Raw genomic sequence first — 19,520 nt, 5'->3', positions numbered from 1 at the left:
AAGAACAAGAATTAGTGAAGTGACATTTACAGGATCGTCACTGCTTTTATTCTAAGTTAACATGATACTTTAATTGGAAATATTATGAAATTTAAAATAAATTTAATTTTGTTTCATTTAAAACTGAAGAAAGGAAATAAGGCTGCTTTTATGCATTTTCATTCAGAAATATCTAACTTTGAAAACAGTGACTCTTTTTGAGCTACTTTCAGTATTAACTGCCCTCTGAGGAATCTCCTTATAATTTTTAGAAACCAAAATCTTCATGCTAAAAGGTACTGCAATTCTACTTTAGAAAGAAATGATATGCTAATAGAAAGCTTAAAACCAAAAAGGGAGACAGACGGGGAGGACACAATGGAAGTACAGTGGAAGAAGTGGTACAGAAACTAGGGTGCAGGTCCATCTTTCCCACTCCTTGAAGCTGGGCATGGTCATTGTGCCTTGCTTTGTCCAACAAAATTCGGTGAAGTGACTTCATGCCAGTTATAAATGTAGGCTTCAAAAGGCCTCATGGGTTACTGTTTTTCCTTAGCTCAAATCCAGAAGAATAAATGAGTGCTATTTTAACTCACTGAATTTTAAGGTGTTTATAGATCAGGAACTCACTGATATGAGACTGTAAGTTTCTTTTGAATAAGGAGTGTGTCTTACTCATATTTAGATTGTCAGGGTATGGTGACCAGGTACTCAAGTGGCATATTTTGTGAAAAATATAATAGATACAGAAAGTTACAAAGAACAAAATAGTATCATCTGGAACCAACAAAGATAAATTGTTTTCATTTTTTCTTCCAATTTTATTATTAAAATAATGACCTTTTATTTTCTTCCCCAGAGTCCGTCACTATCATGAATTCAGGATGTATCTTTATGATTCATGTTTTGATGCTTTAACTATTTTAATGTATTTATAAACAGTATAATTGTGCTTTGTGCATATTAGAAATATTTGTACATATATGCATTTGGTTCACATATTATTCCACAATCTGTTTTTTTATTCAATATTGCTTTGTGATCTATATATGATGATATTCATAGTTTTAATGTTGGGAACAGGCCCCCAAATCTGGCCATAAACTGGCCCCAAAACTGGCCATAAACAAAATCTCTGCAGCACTATGACATGTTCGTGATGGCCATAATGCCCACGCTGAAGGTTGTGGGTTTACTGGAATGAGGGCAAGGAACACCTGGTCCACCCAGGGCAGAAAACTGATTAAGATGTTCCTAAGCCACAAACAATAGCATGAGTGATCTGTGCCTTAAGGACATGTTCCTGCTGCAGAGAACTAGCCAGAGCCCATCCCTTTGTTTCAACCCATCCCTTTGTTTCCCATTTTAGTTTATCTGTAATCTATACAAATAATACTATCACTGGCTTGCTGTCAATAAACCTGTGGGGAAAACTCTTGTTTGTGGCTCTCAGCTCTGAAGGTTGTCAACCCCCTGATTTCCCATTCCACAGTCTGTATTTCTATGTGTGTGTCTTTAATTCCTCTAGCACTGCTGAGTTAGGGTCTCCATGACTGAGCTGGCCTCGGCAAGTGATGCCCATATGTGGGGCTCGAACCTGGGTTAAAGGGTTGCTGGAGTGACAGTTGGAGAATGTGAAACTATGCTGGAGGACACCGGAGTACTCTAAAGCAATCTCTGTGTTGAGTAAGAAGGGGAGCTCGGAAGCATCAGGGTAACAATGGGACAAGTGTGGGCTCTGGTTTGTTCCACCTTGGAACCTTTTCACACTAATGATGAGGAGGAAGGAGAGTATAGCGAAGTAACATAAGAGTTGACAGAGCAGAGCAGATTTGTTTGCCAGCTAAAGCTAAAGTGGCAAAGGAAGGAGAGGTTTGTCCCTACCCTTCTGCACCCCCTCATTATTTTGAAGAAAAAGAGTGGCCTGACCCTCCAGATCTTTCTTTTCTGGAGGACACTAGGCAAAAAGTAGTTGTCCCAGTGACTGTTTGGGCAGTGGCTCGAGCGACCGCTCTCAGTTCTATTCAGGCAGGAATCCAGCAAGCTAGAAGAGAGGATGATATAGAGGCTTGGCAGTTCCCTGTTAGAATACATCCCCCCCGCCCCCAGATCAACAGGGAAATATTATAGCTACATTTGAGCCTTTTCCCTTTAAACTACTCCAAGAATTTAAACAAGCTATTAATCAATATGGACCAGGTTTTCCTTTTGTAATGGGACTGTTAAAGAACGTTGCTGTCTGTAGTCAGATGATGCCAGCAGGGATGGTAGGATTACTTCTAGGTAGATCTAGTTTAAATTTAAAAGGAGTGCAAGTACATACAGGAGTCATTGATTCAGATTACAATGGGGAAATTCAAATTGTTATGTCTACTTCTGTTCCCTGGAAATCAGAGCCAGGAGAGTGTATAGCATAGCTTCTGATTGTGCTGTATGTGGAAATGGAGAAAAGTGAAATTAAATGAACAGGAGGATTTGGAAGCACAAATAAACAAGGCAAAGCAGCTTATTGGGTAAATCAAATTACTGATAAACATCCTACCTGTGTAATAACTATTCAGGGAAAGAAATTTAAAGGTTTGGTAGATACAGACATTTCAGTCATTTCTCTACAGCACTGGCCATCTGCATGGCCAATTCAACCTGCTCAGTTTAACATAGTTGGAGTTGGTAAAGCCCCTGAAGTATATCAAAGTAGTATATTTTGCATTGTGAAGGGCCTGATGGACAACCTGGGACTATTCAACCAATTATAACTCTGTACCTGTAAATTTATGAGGAAGAGATTTATTACAACAATGGGGAGCACAAGTTCTAATTCCAGAGTAATTATACCGCCCTCAAAGTCTACATATGATTCATGAAATGGGGTATGTCCCTGGTATGGGACTAGGAAACAATTTGCAAAGTTTGAAGGAACCACTTCAAGTGGAAAGACAAAGTTTCTGCCAAGGTTTAGGATATCATTTTTGATGGCAGCCATTGTTAAGCCTCCAGAACCTATATCTTTAAAATGGTTAAAGGATAAGCCAATTTGGATAGAACAATGGCCACTGAGTAAAAGAGATACTGGAGGCTTTAGAGGACTTAGTGAGTGAACAATTGGTAAAAGGACACATAGCTCCAACATTTCCCCCCTGGAACTTTCTAGTCTTTGTTATTAAGAAAAAATCAGGTAAATGGAGAATGTTAACTGACTTAAGGTCCATTAATTCAGTTATACAAACTATGGGGGCATTACAGCCAGGACTGCCTTCTCCTGCTATGTTTCCAAAAATTAGTCTTTAATAGTCAAAGATTTAAAAGACTGTTTCTTTACTGTCCCTTTAGCTGAGCAAGACTGTGAATGGTTTGCATTTACAATTCCTACAGTAAACAACCTGCAGCCTGCTAAGTGTTTTCATTGGATAGTGTTGCCACAAGGCATGTTAAACGGTCCAACAATTTGCTAAACTTATGTAGGGCAAGCAATTGAACCTACTCATAAAAAATTTCCACAGTGTTACATTATTCATTGTATGGACGATATACTTTGTGCTGCCCCCACTCAAGAAATAATACTCCAATGTTATGATCACTTGGAAAACTTGGTTTCTCACATTGGTTTTATTATAGCTCCTGACAAAATTCAGACTACTACTCCTTACTCCTACTTGGGGACACTACAAGTAGTAAATGACACTACAATAGTGCCACAGAAAGTAACCATACATAGGAATCAATTTAAAACATTAAATGACTTTTACAAATTACTAGGGAACATCAATTGGATGCGACCTGCTCTAGGCATTCCTACCTATGCCATGAGTAATCTATTTTCTATCCTTAGAGGAGATCCTAGTCTCACTAGCCCTCAGCAATGAACAAAGGAGGCTGAGGCAGAGTTACAGCTAATGGAGAAACAAGTGCATAAGACTCAAATAAATAGAATAGATTGAGAAAAGACTTTAGATTTGCTAATTTTTTTCAACTCAGCCTTCACCTACTGGTGTTATTGTCCAAGAGCAGGACTTAGTAGCATGGCTTTTTCTTCCACATATAAATTCACGGACTCTTAACTCCTTATTTGCATCAAATCACTACTATGATAGGAAATGGGAGAACTCAGATTGTTAAGTTACATGGATAAGAGCCTGGAAAAATTATTGTCCCTCTCATGAAGGCACAGATACAGCAAGCTTTTATAAATAGTCTTACTTGGCCAACCCATTTAGCTAACTTTGGGGGTATTCTCAATAACCATTTTCCTAAAACAAAGTTGTTTCAATTTTTGAAATTAATTGGATTCTCCCTAAAATAACTAAATTTAAACCAATTAAAGGTGCTGAAAATGTTTTCACAGATGGATTTAGTATCTGGAAACTTGGCAGTATAGTGGCACCTCAACCTCAAATGATATGGGCCATTGTAGGATCTGAACATAAGGATTTGTGGAAACTATTAACGGCTCTTAATAAGATCAAAATTTGGGAAAGAATAAAAAAGCTTCTAGAAGGACACTCTGCAAACTTGCCTTTGGATATTGCACAATTAAAAGAACAAACTTATAAAGCCTCCCAGTTACAACTGACCTTAATGCCAGGAACTGGAGTGCTTGAAGGAGTTGCAGACAGATTAGCAGCTGTTCACCCATTAAAATGGATGAAAACACTTGGAGGCTCTGTGATTTCAATGATGATTGTGCTTTTAATCTGTGTTGTTTGTCTTTGTGTAGTCTGCAGATGCAGATCCTGACTCCTGTGATAAGTAGCTCACCGTGATAAAGCTGCCTTTGCTTTTATCATCTTGCAAAAACAAAAAGGGGGAACATGTTGAGAACAGGCCCCCAAATCTGGCCATAGGCAAAATCTCTGCAGCACTGTGACATGTTCGTGATGACCATGATACCCATGCTGAAGGTTGTGGGTTACTGGAATGAGGGCAAGGAATAACTGGCCCACTGAGGGCAGAAAACCACTTAAGGTGTTCCTAAGCCACAAACAATAGCATGAGGGATCTGTGCCTTCAGGACATGTTCCTGCTGCAGGTAACTACTCAGAGCCCATCCCTTTGTTTCAGCCCATCCCTTTGTTTCCCGTTTTAGTTTATCTGTAATCTATACAAACAATACTGATCACTGGCTTGCTGTCAATAAACATGTGGGTAAACTCTGTGGCTGTCAGTTCTGAAGGCTGTCAGAACCCTGATTTCCCATTCCACACTCTATATTTCTATGTGTGTGTCTTTAATTCCTCTAGCACCACTGGGTTAGGGTCTCCACTACTGAGCTGGCCTCAACATTTAGTTTATTTGTTGTATTGGATATATGGTATTCATTTTTATGAATTGTTTAGTAATTTATTCCCATATTGATGAATATTTAGAATGTTTCCAGAATTTGTACAAACAAACAAGGCTGCAGGGAACATTATTTACTTGTTTGGAAAAGACTCATGTCTGGGACACATGTATAGGAGTTTCTCCAACATATGTATCAATTATTAGAACTGCTGAGCCATAGACTATTTCCATTGTCAACTTTATTAGAAATTGCCAGATTGTTCTCCAAAATGATTTCACTGATTTACGTTTCTATTTGAAGTATATGAGACTATGTCCTCACATCCTTGCCAAGTATTGGTAGGCATATTAGTTTTTGCTAATAGAATGGGTATGAAATAATTTGTGTGGTTTATTTTTATTTCACATTATTTCTGATTATAAGTGAGATCAGGCAACTTTCCAGATAGATATTTACCAGACATATATTTGGGCTGTTCTGTTAATTTGCTTATTTTCATCTGGATTATTGCCTTTTTCTTTTAACTTTCTTGGAATTCTTTATGTATTCTGGAAACTTTGTTTATCACATGTGTTACACATATTTTCTCCTTGTTAGTGTCTCCTCTTTTAATTTTTAAGGGTGTCTTTGGTAGTCAGCCTTTAAGAGGGCTCCCTGTGATCCCTACCTTTTGGTATTAATGACCTTGTGTAATCTCTTCTTCCTTGAATGTGGGCTATACTTAGTAATTCACTTCTAAACAAATAGACCATAACAGAAGTGATGGCATGTCACTTCTGAGAGTAGGTTATGAAACAACTATGGATTCCATCTTGGGTTCTCTCTTTCTCAATCTTATGCATGCATGTTTTACTTGCTCTGGTGGAAGCTATGTAATGAGGAGCTTTATTCAGAGATCCATATTATGAGAAACTGAAGTCTCTTGCCAAACAGCCACATGAATGAACATGGAAGCAGATCATCCAGCCCCAGCTGAGTCTTCAGAAACTGTAGCCTGGCCAACACCTTGACAGCAAACTTACAAGAAACCCTAAGCCAGAATCTGGAGCTAAGCCTTCCCAGATTCCTGACTCTCAGAAACAGTGAGAGATAATAAATATTTGTGTTTTAAGCAGTAAAATTTTGGGGATGATGTGTTAAGCAGCAATAGATAACTAATACAGTATGTTTTATCATGTTACTGCTAAGGATGTGATCTTGTTCTTTTTTGTGGCACATACTGTTCCATGGTGTATATGGACCATGTGTGTATGGACCACATTTTCTTCAGTCTTCCACTGAGGGGCATTTAGGTTGATTCTATGTCTTTGCTATTGTGAGTCTTTGAAAGCTTTTTCTCATGTATTCCTTTGTTATGTTGCACTTTCAAACTGATTATGGTATAACAAGGTTTTATGTTTTTATCAGATAATCTTGTTGAAACGTCAACAACAATGTTGAATTTACTTATTTATTTTAATATCTTGTTGATTTCTTGGAGTTCTTATGTAAACAAATGTCAGCAAATAATGACTATTCATGGCTGTCATTCTGATATATTTTTAAAATCTGCTTTATTGAGACATGATTTATGTTCAAAAAATTAATCCGTTTTAGTTTTGATGGATTTTGATATATATGTATTGTGTGTTATTGCTGCTACAATCATGATATAAAGCATTTCCACCCTCCCGCCAAATCCTTCATCCCGTTTTGCACTCAATTCCTTCCCCATGCTGTTGGCTCCAGGCAACCACCAATCTACTTTTTAACACTATTATAACACTATAACATTTTGTTTTATTCTTCTTTTTAAAAATTTTTATTTTCTTGTGGTAAGAATGAACACTAAGCATGAGATCTTCCCTCTTAATTTTTTTAAGTGTATAATGCAGTATTGTTCACTATAGGTACAATGATGTACAGCAGAGCTTATTCATCTGGTTTAATGGAAATGTTATGGCCATTGATTAGTAACTTCCCATTTCCCTCTCTATTCAGCCCCTGGAAACCACCATTTCACTCTTTGATTCTATGGATTTGATAATTTTAGATACCTTATATAAGTAGAATCATTCAGTGTTTGTGTGACTGGTTTATTTTACTTAGTATAATGTCCCCAAGGTTCATCCATGTTGTCGTATGTTACAGAGTTTTCTTCTTTTGTAAGGTTGAATAGTATTCCATTGCATATATATTCCACACATTTGATATTCATTTATTTCCCAATGGACATTGAAGTTGTTCCTACATCTTGACTATTATATAAATGTAATAGTACTACAATGAACATAGGAGTGCTAATAGCTCTTCAAGTTTCTGATTTTTGTTCTTTTGTAGAAATACTCAGAAGTGGGATTCTGGTCATACAGTAATTTTACTTTAATTTTTTTGAGAAACCTCCACATTGTTTTTCATAGCAGCTAAAGCATTTCACATTCCCACCAAGAGTATGCAAGGGTTCCAATTTCTGCCTATCCTCACCAACATTACTTGTCTTTTGTTTTTTTGATGATAGCCATCCTGATTGGCATAAAATGGTATCTGCTTGTGATTTAGATCTGCATTTTCCTGATGATTAGTGATATTGAGTATTTTTTCATATACTTGTGGCCATTTGTATGTTTTTTACCGATATATTAATAATGTTGTTTGATTTTGTTTTGCTATAAATTATAAGACTTCCCTATATATTTCCTGTACTATATATTTTAGACATTATCACCCCCGCCTTATCAGATATATGGTTTGCGAATATTTTCTTCCATTACATAGTTTTCCTTTTCACTTCACTGACTGTTTTCATTGTTGTGTAGACACTTTTTGGTTTAATGTAGTCCCACTAACTTGTTTTTGATTTTGTGTGTGCTTTTGATGTCATACCAATTAAATCATTGCCAAGGCCAATGTCATAAAGCTTTTCCCCTATGTTTTCTTCTAAAAGTTTTACAGTCTCAGGTCTTATATTTATTTGTTTAATTCATTTTAAGTTGATTTTTGTGTGTGTTGTAAGACAACACATTTTCATTGTTTTGCATGTGTATATCCAGTTTTCCCAATACTGTTTATTGAGACTATTCTTTCCTTATTGTGTATTCTTGTCAACTTGTGGAAGATCAGTTCACAGTGTATTCTTCGGTTTATTTCTGGGTTCTCTATTCTGTTCTATTTGTCTATATGTCTGTCTTTAAGATAGTAACATACTGTTTTGATTATTGTAGCTTTGTGAATCATTTTAAAATCAGGGAATGTTATGCCTCCAACTTTATTTTTCTTTCTCAAGATTACTTTGGCTATTTGGGGTCTTTTGTGGTTTCATATGCATTTAGGATTATTTTTTCTATTTCTATTCTTTCTATTCCTGTAAAAAATGCCATTGGGACTTTTGTAGGGATTTCATTGTAGGGAAATTGTAGGGATTTCATTGAATCTCTAGATCATTGTGAGTGGTATAGACAATGTAACAATATCAACTTCCAATCCATAAGCAGGGATGTCTTTCTTTAATACTATAGTTTGAACTCTGAAAATATTTCATGTAAATATATATATTTACATAAAAGAGGGATATATAAACATATATATTATATATAATATGTATTATATAAACATATATAAGATATAAACATGTATCTTATTTATCTATAGTGTAATGTGAGACTGTAACTTTATTTTCTCTAAATGTATATCTAATTGTTGATTGCCACTTATAGATGATTACTTTTTCCCTCTGATTTGAAATATCACCCTAAACAAACATATATATATATCACACACACACACCCCTCACACAATATACACACACTCACATAAAGTACTTGTATTTCTGTTTTTATATATATAAACTATATAGAGTTTATATATAATATATAAAACTATATAAAAACTATGTATATAATTATATATAATATATAATTTTGAATATTATATATAAAATTTTAAATGATATATAATATAATATATAAATTATATATTATATATTAATATATAGTATATATAAATATATATTGATATATAAATATATAGTGTATTATTATATATAATGTGTAGTCTTTGTTATAATATATGAATTATATATTTTTATATATGTATATAAAATGTGTAGTCTTTTTGTCTGACTTATTTCACTTAGCCTAGTGTTTTGAGATTCCTGTATTACTAAGTATTTCAGTAGATGGTTCTTTTTATTGCTGATTAATATTCCATTATATGGACATACTACAATTTGTTTATCCATAGAAGATTGATATTTGAATTGTTTTCAGATGGTGATTGATAAAAATAATGCCCCCATGATGATTTAAATTCAAGTCTTTGCATGGACATATATTTTCATATTTCTTGGGTCAAATAGTAATGTATGTTTTGCTTTATAAAATACTGCGAAACTTTTCCCCAAATGGTTGTACCATTTTGTATTCCCACCAACAGTTTATTTTAGTTGCAGGTGTTCCAACGTCCTTGCCAAACTTTGGTTTTATCAGTTGGAATTTTATCCACTCTAATGGATATGCAGGGGTGTCTCATTGTGGTTTTATTTGCATTTCCCTAATGACTAATAATGTTGAGATTTTTTTCTTGGCTAATTTGCCATACATATTTTTTTTTTTTGTTGGCACATTATCTACTTAAAATTATTGCCATTTAAAAATTGAGTTGCATGTGTTCTTATTATTTAGTTGAAAGAGGTTCTTACATTTTATTTTTACAAGTCTTTCATCAAATATATGCTTTGCAAATATTTCTCCCAGCCTGTGGCTTAATTTTTTATTTTCTTAACAGTGTTTTAATAGTATCTTTTAAAGAGCAAACATTTAATTTTGATATAATGTAATTTATGAATCTTTTGTAATTGTGCTTTTTGTATGTAAGAAATTTTTGACTCAAGGTTGCTAAGATTTCTCATATGTCTTATTCTGGAACTTTTATAATTTTGGTTACGCTTAGGTCTGTATTCCATTTCAAGTGAATTTTTGTATATGGTGTGAGTGTACAGCTCAAAGAGTTTTGTTTTTTTGTTTTTGTTTTTGTTTTTTTTTTTTTTTGCATTTGGGTACTTGTGCTAGCACCATTTGTTGAAAAGACTTACTTCTCCTTTGAATTGCATTAATATTTATCAAAAATGAATTGCCATAGAGGTGTGCGTCAATTTTTGGACTTTCTATTCTGCTTCATTGGTATGAGATACATTACCTTTTTTTTTTTTTGAGATGGAGTCTTGCTCTGTTACCCAGGCTGGAGTGCAGTGGCATGATCTCTGCTGGGCTGAAAGTTCTGCCTCCCGGGATCACGCCATTCTCCTGCCTCCACCTCCCGATTAGCTGGGACTACAGGCACCCGCCACCATGCCTGGCTAATTTTTTTGTATTTTTAATAGAGATGGAGTTTCACCATGTTAGCCAGGATGGTCTCGATCTCCCAACCTTGTGATCCACCCACCTCGGCCTCCCAAAGTGCTGGGATTACAGTCATGAGCCACCGTGCCCAGCTGACAAATTACCTTTTTAACTGTCAAAGTATGAAAAGAAAATTAGAGAGGTTACTTTCATAGCTTAAAAATGTTTATCTCTTTAATCTTTCTGGAAATCTTATTTATCTATAGTGTAATGTGAGCCTGTAACTTTATTTTCTCTAAATGTATATCTAATTGTTGATTGCCACTTATTGATGATTACTTTTTCCCTCTGATTTGAAATATCAACCTAAACAAACATATATATATATATATATGTGTGTGTCACACACACACACCCCTCACACAATATACACACACTCACATAAAGTACATATATTTCTGTTTTTAGGCTGTCAATTTTGTCCTGTTGCTCTGCTTTTCTAGTACTGAACCAATTTCCTGCACTAATATTATGCTGTTTCCATGTACATTACTGTGGCTCTGATTTATGGTAGAGAAAATCCTTAAATATTCCTATTTTTCAAAAATTTCTTGGCTATCATTTCACATTTACTCTTCCAACTGATCTTTCTGCATCTTGAAAAAATATATTGCTCCATAATTTTGTTCCTCAGTAGAAAACTGCTAATACTTTCCTTTCGAGAAAGGGTATGATTGATTTTTTTCATCTTATGTACATAGAGAGAAAAGGACTCCACAGGCTATAAAGGAATCAGGCAGAACAGGTTTGGGCATGCCTTCACAGTGTAAACAAATCTGTCTACAGATGTGGTTCTGAAATAATGCGTTTAATAATAATACACTGTAATTGATGTGGTGTCCTATGGCCCCTAGGCATCCAAAGAACTATAACTCAAAGTGTGTTTTCCAAAGCAAAGAACAGAAGGGTTTAATAAAGACCAGAACTGTAGAACAGCTTGATTTCCTACATCTCCTACCATATGATTTAGAAATATGGTATATAGTACGTGAAACTAGAAGATGCATCAGATCTAATTAGAATTTTCTGATGATCTTGTGAGTGTAGGATCTTCTGTATTAATAGCTGTAAACTGCTTTTCACTAGTCCTTTTTTCATCAAGTCAAGTCTTAACACCAAAAAGGAATTCTGATTGGTGCACTGAATCTAAAATTTTTGGCTTCTATTAAACCTTCAGCATTATCTATAGTAATCTCTTGGGACATGTTTCCCTTAAATGCTAAGCTACCTGTAAGAGAAGTTATTTCCCTGGCTTGAGATTCCACGATGTAAATACAGATGTCCATCTTTCATCAGGTTGGATATCCACTATAATACATTCATAATAACCATGATATAATTGACTTTTAGAGAAGGAGACAGCTATGCTGTCCCTCTGGCAGGCTATCATGCTAATGGGGCCTATTGCAGTAAGAGTGAGGTTTTGGGGAGGAGTGCCAGTGAGTGGTCCCACAAGATCATGGAGTCAGAGGTAGAAACAGGATTGTTTGCAAACTCCAAATAGAATCTATGTCCAGGGAGAAATTTTTTTCAGTTTACAATATTATATGCATATGAATATTTCAAATATAGAATATTTTATATACATACCATAATATAGTAAATGCATACCATCTCCCTATCTGACTTGCTAATATTTTTCTCTTTTCAAAAATCTGATAAGTACATTAAAATGTATTATTAAATTGTTTACCAAAAGTGTTTTACAATTTTCCATCCCACTAGCAGACAACATGTAAAACTATCAGATATAATACACCATGATAAACAACAGATTTTAAATGAGTGTTTTAATTTAATTAATACAAATTATTTGTTTTATTTTACATTTTTATTAGGAAGTTTATGTGTATTTATTTATGATTATCACTGGGATAAGCTGCAGACGATTGCTGCATAGGTATTATTTAAAATAGATTTAGAAGAATGGTTTAGAATTTACAAGATGAATAAGGGAGAAAGGATATTCTTGGCAGAGAGTGAATCCCTTGAAGAGTTCATAGATGTGCATAAAACATAAGGAATAGTGGTGTGGAATATAATATCTTAGATAATATTGTGGTCTTTGTGCTCTTTTTCTTTTAAAAACATTTATTTTCTTAAAATTTAATTTTATAATTGACAAGTAATAATTTTATATATTCATGGGGTACATAGTAATGTTTTGATACAGATAATGTATAGTAATCAGATCTGTGTAATTAGCATATCTATCATCTCAAAGATTTATCACATTTATCATTTATTTGTGTTGGGAACTTTAAATATCCTCCTTTTAGCTACTTGACGCTATGTATTCTTGTTACTTATAGTAATTCTACAATGGTATGAAACACTAGAACTTATTCTTTCTACATAGCTATGATCTTTAACAAATCTCACCCTTGCCCTCTCTTCCCCCTACCCTTCCCAACCTCTAGTATCCTTTGTTCTACTTTTTCACTCTGAGACCAACTTTTTTTAAAGCTTCCACCTATGAATGAGAACATGTGGTGTTTAACTTTCTGTTCCTGTCTTATTTCACTTAATATCTTAATTTCCATTCACATTGCATTGAATGACAGTATTTCATTCTTTTTTATTGCTGAATAGTATTCCATTGTGTGTATATACCATATTTTCTTTATCTATTCATCTGTTGTTTGACATCTAGATTGATTATTTTATCTTGGTTATTGTGAATAGTGCTGCAGTAAGCATGGGGGTAAAGACATCTTTTCAATATAATGATTTCTTTCCCTTTGGATAAATGCCCAATAGTGGGATTTCTGGATCATATGGTCTTTCTATCTGTAGATTTTTTAGGAACCTCCATATTATTTTTTGTGTACAAGCATCTGTACTAGTTTCTATTTCTACCAACAGCATATAAGAGTTCCCTTTTCTCTGCATCCTCACCAGCATTTTTTTTTTTATCTTTTTGATAAAAGCTGTTATAATGGATGAAATGATATCATTGTCATTTTGATTTGCGTTTCCCTGATGTTTAGTGATGTTGAACTTTTTTATATCTTTTTTGGTCATTTGTGTGTCTTCTTATTGATTTGTAGAAGCCCTTTATGTAACAAAGATATTAATAATTTAATCTTAGCTACTGCACAATCTTCTAGTGTATTTTTTTTATTTTTCATGAAAGATTTATGGGCCCAACAAAATATGAGAAAGAGAAGTCATTTTATGTATTTATTTATTATGTAATACTTTTAAAAAATGTATTATTTCTGGACAATATTCTTGTCTGTGAAAATATAGGAATACAAAAACCAAACAAAATTTCTGACTTTGAAGTGCTTACATTCTAGTTGAGAGAGAGAGAGAGGAAGAGTGCAAGAACAAAAAACCAAAAATAAATATATAATATGTCATGTGGTGATAAATGTCACAAAGAAAAATGTAATCAGAATATGGGGTTATGTGACTGGAGCAGTGAGTAAGGGGATAATGGAAGGTGATGAGTTCAAAGAGGAAGCAGGAGGGCAAACTAAGCAAATTAGAGCCTTATAGGCAAGAATTGATTATACTTAAGAGCAGAAGCCACCAGAGGGTTCTGAGCAGAGGAATCATGTAATTTTTCTTGCATGACAAAAAGATCATTTGGCTTAGACTTCAAGGGAGTCAAAGGTAGGAGCAAGGAGACCAATAGGAGGCTATTTCAATAGTCCAGGAAAAGAGATGCTACCTTGGTCCAGGGTAGTAACCATGGAAGTAATAAGAAGTGGTCAAGTTGGGCATGGCATTGTGAACCAATAGTCCTAGCTACTTGGGAGGCTGAGGCAGGAGGATTGCTTTAGTCCAGGATTTGAGGCCGTGGTGTGTTCTGATTGTGCCTGTGAATAACCACTGCACTGGGCGACATAGCAAAACTGTCATCTCTACAGAAAAAAAAGTGTCAGATTTTGTATATTTCAAAGGCAGAGCTGAATGGATTTGTTCATGGTTTGGATGTGGTGTATAAGAGAAAAAAGGTGTCAGGAATAATTTCCCCCATTTTTTACTAATTCAAAGAATGGATTTTCCATTTATTGGAATGAGGAAATCATCCAAAATGACATGTTTGTGGTGTTGGGGAAGGAAAGCAAGAGTTAAGTCTTGAACATGCAGATTATACTTTGGATGTCTATTAGATATCACAGGGGATGTTAATTACAAAATGAAATGAGTTGAAGTTCAGGAAGAGGTCTGGACTGGAGAACATTCACATGCAGATGATATTTAAAGGCATGGGTCTGGATGAGATCACCTGAAAACTTAGAAGTCCAAGAACACACACACACACACACACACACACTCTCTCTCTCTCTCTCTCTCTGTGTGTGTGTGTGTGTCTTTATCAACTAAACAATTGGAAAAAATCACATGCTATGAAACACAATTGGCTCCTTATCAAAAATTAATGTTCCTTCCATTATCTCCATTTAACATAAACATTAAAGTTTAGCTATATTAAACAATTTTAGAAATATGGAATTTTAGATGACTTTGGAGGTAATTGTTTTATAGTTAGGGAAATTAAATCCCAGGAAGATCTTTCTCAAGGCCACATTGTAGAAGGCTTTGCTAATAGTGTGATTTCTTCTTTATGCTTTTAATCCCTCTTGGAGTTTTTAACACTTCAGGGAATATATGAATTTTATGTAACAAAGATAAGAATGATTTGAAAGCAAAATATGCTGTTCAAATATTTCAGATCCATATTATATTGGCATCAATATAACATGGATCTGAAAATTAGCCATTTGGAAATATCACACCAAATTAATATTTGTTACTGGGTCCTTCAGCTGGGTTCCTAACCAATCTCTTCATTTCTTTGTGCCTTACTACCTCTTATATATATCAGCAACCACGTCACTTTTTCATTTTGAAAATAACTGCATGGCTATGATAGAAAAGGTGTTTTGTTCACTATGTTAGAGAGAGAAACTATATGTAATGGATATCAGTGTTCAGCTATATTTCACATTGGATAAAAGCTGCAACGTTACTTCACAAACATTTATACATAGTAGAGAATGGAGTTTTGGGCAACAAAATCTACTGCAAATAATTAAGTCTGTGATTGATATCAAATTTTTCCACCAGGTTACTGGAGAAAATTAAAATATTTTCTTACTGTTCATTGTGCTTTTCTATACAGGAGAGAAAACATTTTTCTCTCCTCATATTTCTCTACAGCGATTTGCATTCCACTCCCAAGGGGGAAGTAGTATTGGTGTAATCCTTCCAGCTTCCATCTGCAGTCATTTCTCTGGGGGAAAGCCCACTGCTATTGTCCCCCCATTGGCTGTGGTTATGGTGCTTGTAAGATGCAAGCGTTATTTCTCTATCTCTCCAGGTGGCAAACAAATGGCTCCAAGGTAGTGATTTGGGGGAACATAGTGGAAGAACTAAGCATACCAGAAGTCGTGTATTTGGATGAGTAATCTTTTATCCATATTCATACTCTATGTCTATCTCACATATTGGATGGAACCCCTAGGGTAAGACCTGTGATTACTTATACCTACAAACTTCTAACATCTCACATTATCTACTTAATGTGATAAATATCATCCTTTTATTGGAAACTCGGTAAGTGTGATAGTCCTGTTTAGTTGCTAGGCCAAAAGACCACCAGGCAAATCATCCCACTTGTGAGTTCTGGAGGAATGGAAGAAGTCTTAATGGAGCAACCTGAATGTGCAAAATCCTAGGGTTGTTTCTTACGCAATAGGAAATGAACAGTGGATTGCAGAGAAAATCATATCCGAAAGAAACTTTCTTAATGAAAATAGTAGTTTTTTTAAGTGCATTCTTTATGCTAACAGTGGCTTTCTTGGCTTCTGAGTAAAATATAAAAAACCCTGATGGTAAGAGGTTGGAACAAATTTTACAAAGGAGTGGTAGGGACAAGAGAGCAGAAGGGACAAATGTTTGATAATATTCATAGCAAATCTGTAAGAAAAACAACAAAAAAAGAGAAATATTTCCTATTGTGCTTACCCAGACACAACTATCTCCCTCCTTCCCTCCCTCTCTCCCTTCCTCCTTCCTTCCTTCTTTCTTCTTCTCCTTCTTCTTTCATCTTTCTTCTTTCTTCTTTCTTCTTTTCTCACAGAGTCTCACTTTGTCACCCTAACTAGAGTACAGTGGCTCTATCACAGTCCACAGCAGCATTGGCCTCATCGACTTCCTGGGCTCAAGGGATCCTCCCACCTTAGCCTTCCAGGTAGCTGGGACTACAGGCACATGCCACCACGCTGTCTAATCTTTGTATATTTTGTGGAGGTGGAATTTTGCCACATTTCCCAGGCTGGTTTCCAATTCCTGAGCTCAAGCAATCTGCCTGCCTTGCCCTCCCAAAGTGCTGAGATTACACGCATCAGCCAACACACCTGGCTACCCCAGACATAATTTCAATCCACCTTTATGTGGAAAAAAAAATTACTCAAGTTGGGCTTGATATTGGTTGATTTTGCCGAGAATGCTTTTTATACCTCTGGTGGTTTTGAATTATGAGTACACAAAAAAGAAGTTTTGAATATTTTCTTGAGTTAGAGAATTATCTTTTCCCTTTTTGCATTCTTATTACTTGAAAATGTGAAATATAAGTTATAGGCTATATTGTTTTGTAGTACCATGAGTCCATGAGCAGTTTGCCTAGGAAAGAGTAAGTTGTTATTTTACTTTATGGTTCTCTACCTCAAAATATAAAGGACACTCCTACATAGCATGCAGACTTTGAGTTTGGAAACTTTAAAGAGATTTTTGAGTTTACTTTCTTTGTGTCTTTGCTGAATTCAGTGGGCTGTGCCTCAGAGGTGCTGAGTGGGTAATTTATACCCAGTGGAAAAACGGTCCTCCATTAGGCAAAGCCCTTGGAATGCTAATATATTGTTGTGTCTCTAGTGGAGTTCTGTTCTCTTTACAGCTCTTGCTCTGAAATGACTGTTCTTTAGTACACTGTGGATTGTGTTGCATAGCAAATTCTTGTTAGAAGTCCTAGATTAAGAGATTAAGAGTACACATGCAACCAAACTTCATATGGAAACTCAAGCATCTTTAATTTGCTTGGGCTAGTACTTTTTTTTTTTTCCCTCTGAAAGAAATCAGCATTCAGAAAAGGATTTGCCTTGTGTGAGGATGTAACACTTTGCAAAACAATCTAAAAATGTAACATTACGTATTATTGTCTTGGAATAATTTTCTTATTATTTGAGTTATTGGCTAATAGGCAATGTAATGGATAGTTTCAATGGCATATGAGGTGGTGCAAGGCATCCAAAAGGAAAAAAAGATGAGGATGTAGGAAGGTTATGGCCAGCAAATGAAGAACAAATGAAAACCTAAACAGAGTTCTTTTCTGGTTTGGGTAATAGTAGGAAAAATAAGACATGAATCCAGATTTTAAAAATAATATTATAATAGTGATTACTTATGGCTTATGGGTGGTTTATGTTGCTTACACATAAAGTAATTATTACTTTGAATTGGATAAATGGAAACTGAGTTTTGGACATTTATAATAAGTATTTGCTTTGACAAATGGGATCTAATTAAAGAGCTTCTGCACAGCAAAAGAAACTATTATCAGAGTGAACAGACAATCCACAGAATGGGAGATAATTTTTGCAATCTATCCATCTGACAAAGGGCTAATATCCAGAATCTACAAGGAACTATTTACAAGAAAATAAAACAACCCCATCAAAAAGTGGGCAAAGGATATGACAGACATTTCTCAAAAGAAGACATTTATGCAGCCAACAAACATGAAAACAAGCTCATCATCACTGGTCATTAGAGAGATGCAGATCAAAATCACAATGAGATACCATCTCATGCCAGTTAGAATGGCAATCATTAAAAAGTCAGGAAACAACAGATGCTGGAGAGGATGTGGAAAAATAGGAACACTTTTACACTGTTAGTGGGAGTGTAAATCAGTTCAGCCACTGTGGAAGACAGTATGGTGATTCCTCAAGGATTGAGAACCAGAAATACCATTTGACCCAGCAATCCCATTACTGGGTATATACCCAAAGAATTAGAAGTCATTCTACTCTAAAGACATATGCACATGTATGTTTATTGCAGCACTGTTCACAATAGCAAAGACTTAGAACCAACCCAAAATGCCCATCAATGATGGACTAAATAAAGAAAATGTGGCACGTATACACCATAGAATGCTGTGCAGCCATAAAAAGGGTGAGTTCATGTCCTTTGCAGGGACATGGATGAAGCTGGAAACCATCGTTCTCAGCAAACTAACACGGGAAGAGAAAACCAAACACCGCGTGTTCTCACTCGTAACTGGGAATAGAACAATGAGAATACATGGACACAGGGAAGGGAACAACACACACCAGGGCCTGTCGCAGGGTAGGGGGCTAGGGGAGGGATAGCCTTAGGAGAAATACCTAATGTAGATGACGGTTGATGGGTGCAGCAAACCACCATGGTACATGTATACCTATGGAACAAACCTGCATGTTCTGCCCATGTATCCCAGAACTTAAAATATAATAAAAATAAGTATTTACTTCTGTTATTTTTAAATTTCATATGACAAACTTTGATAGGATTTGGTGAAAATAAGTTGTGTGAAGGAATGTTGTTTTGAAATCTCCTTGCATTCCTTGGAAGGAAACTGCATTATGAAGACAAGATTATAGAAGCTGTTATCTGAATATTCATTTAGTTATAATTTTAAAATTATGACTTATAATTAATGCATACCCTTACTTTAGTAATTCCGCAAGAATTGTGGAAACATTTGAAACAATGTTTACTTGGTTTTCAGTTATGTAAATGTAGAAAGATTACATATTTTCCACTTTAAAAGCAATTAAATGTATATATATTTTTTTCCTCGTTTGTACAAAGTTCCCAAAAAGAATTCA

At 35.1% G+C, this 19,520-nt stretch overlaps 1 long non-coding RNA gene across 2 annotated transcripts in view; it reads left to right on the top strand.

Moving 5' to 3' along the window:
* LOC123573624 (uncharacterized) overlaps window positions 1-19,520 on the top strand; it is a 253,019-nt gene that overhangs the window by 79,348 nt on the left and 154,151 nt on the right. The gene's annotated exons all lie outside the window — the stretch shown is intronic.

The sequence above is a fragment of the Macaca fascicularis genome, chromosome 5 (assembly GCF_037993035.2).
Source record: "Macaca fascicularis isolate 582-1 chromosome 5, T2T-MFA8v1.1".
Lineage (NCBI taxonomy): Eukaryota > Metazoa > Chordata > Mammalia > Primates > Cercopithecidae > Macaca > Macaca fascicularis.
Note: the sequence above shows the minus strand (reverse complement) of the source record. Positions and strands in the feature narration are given on the sequence as shown.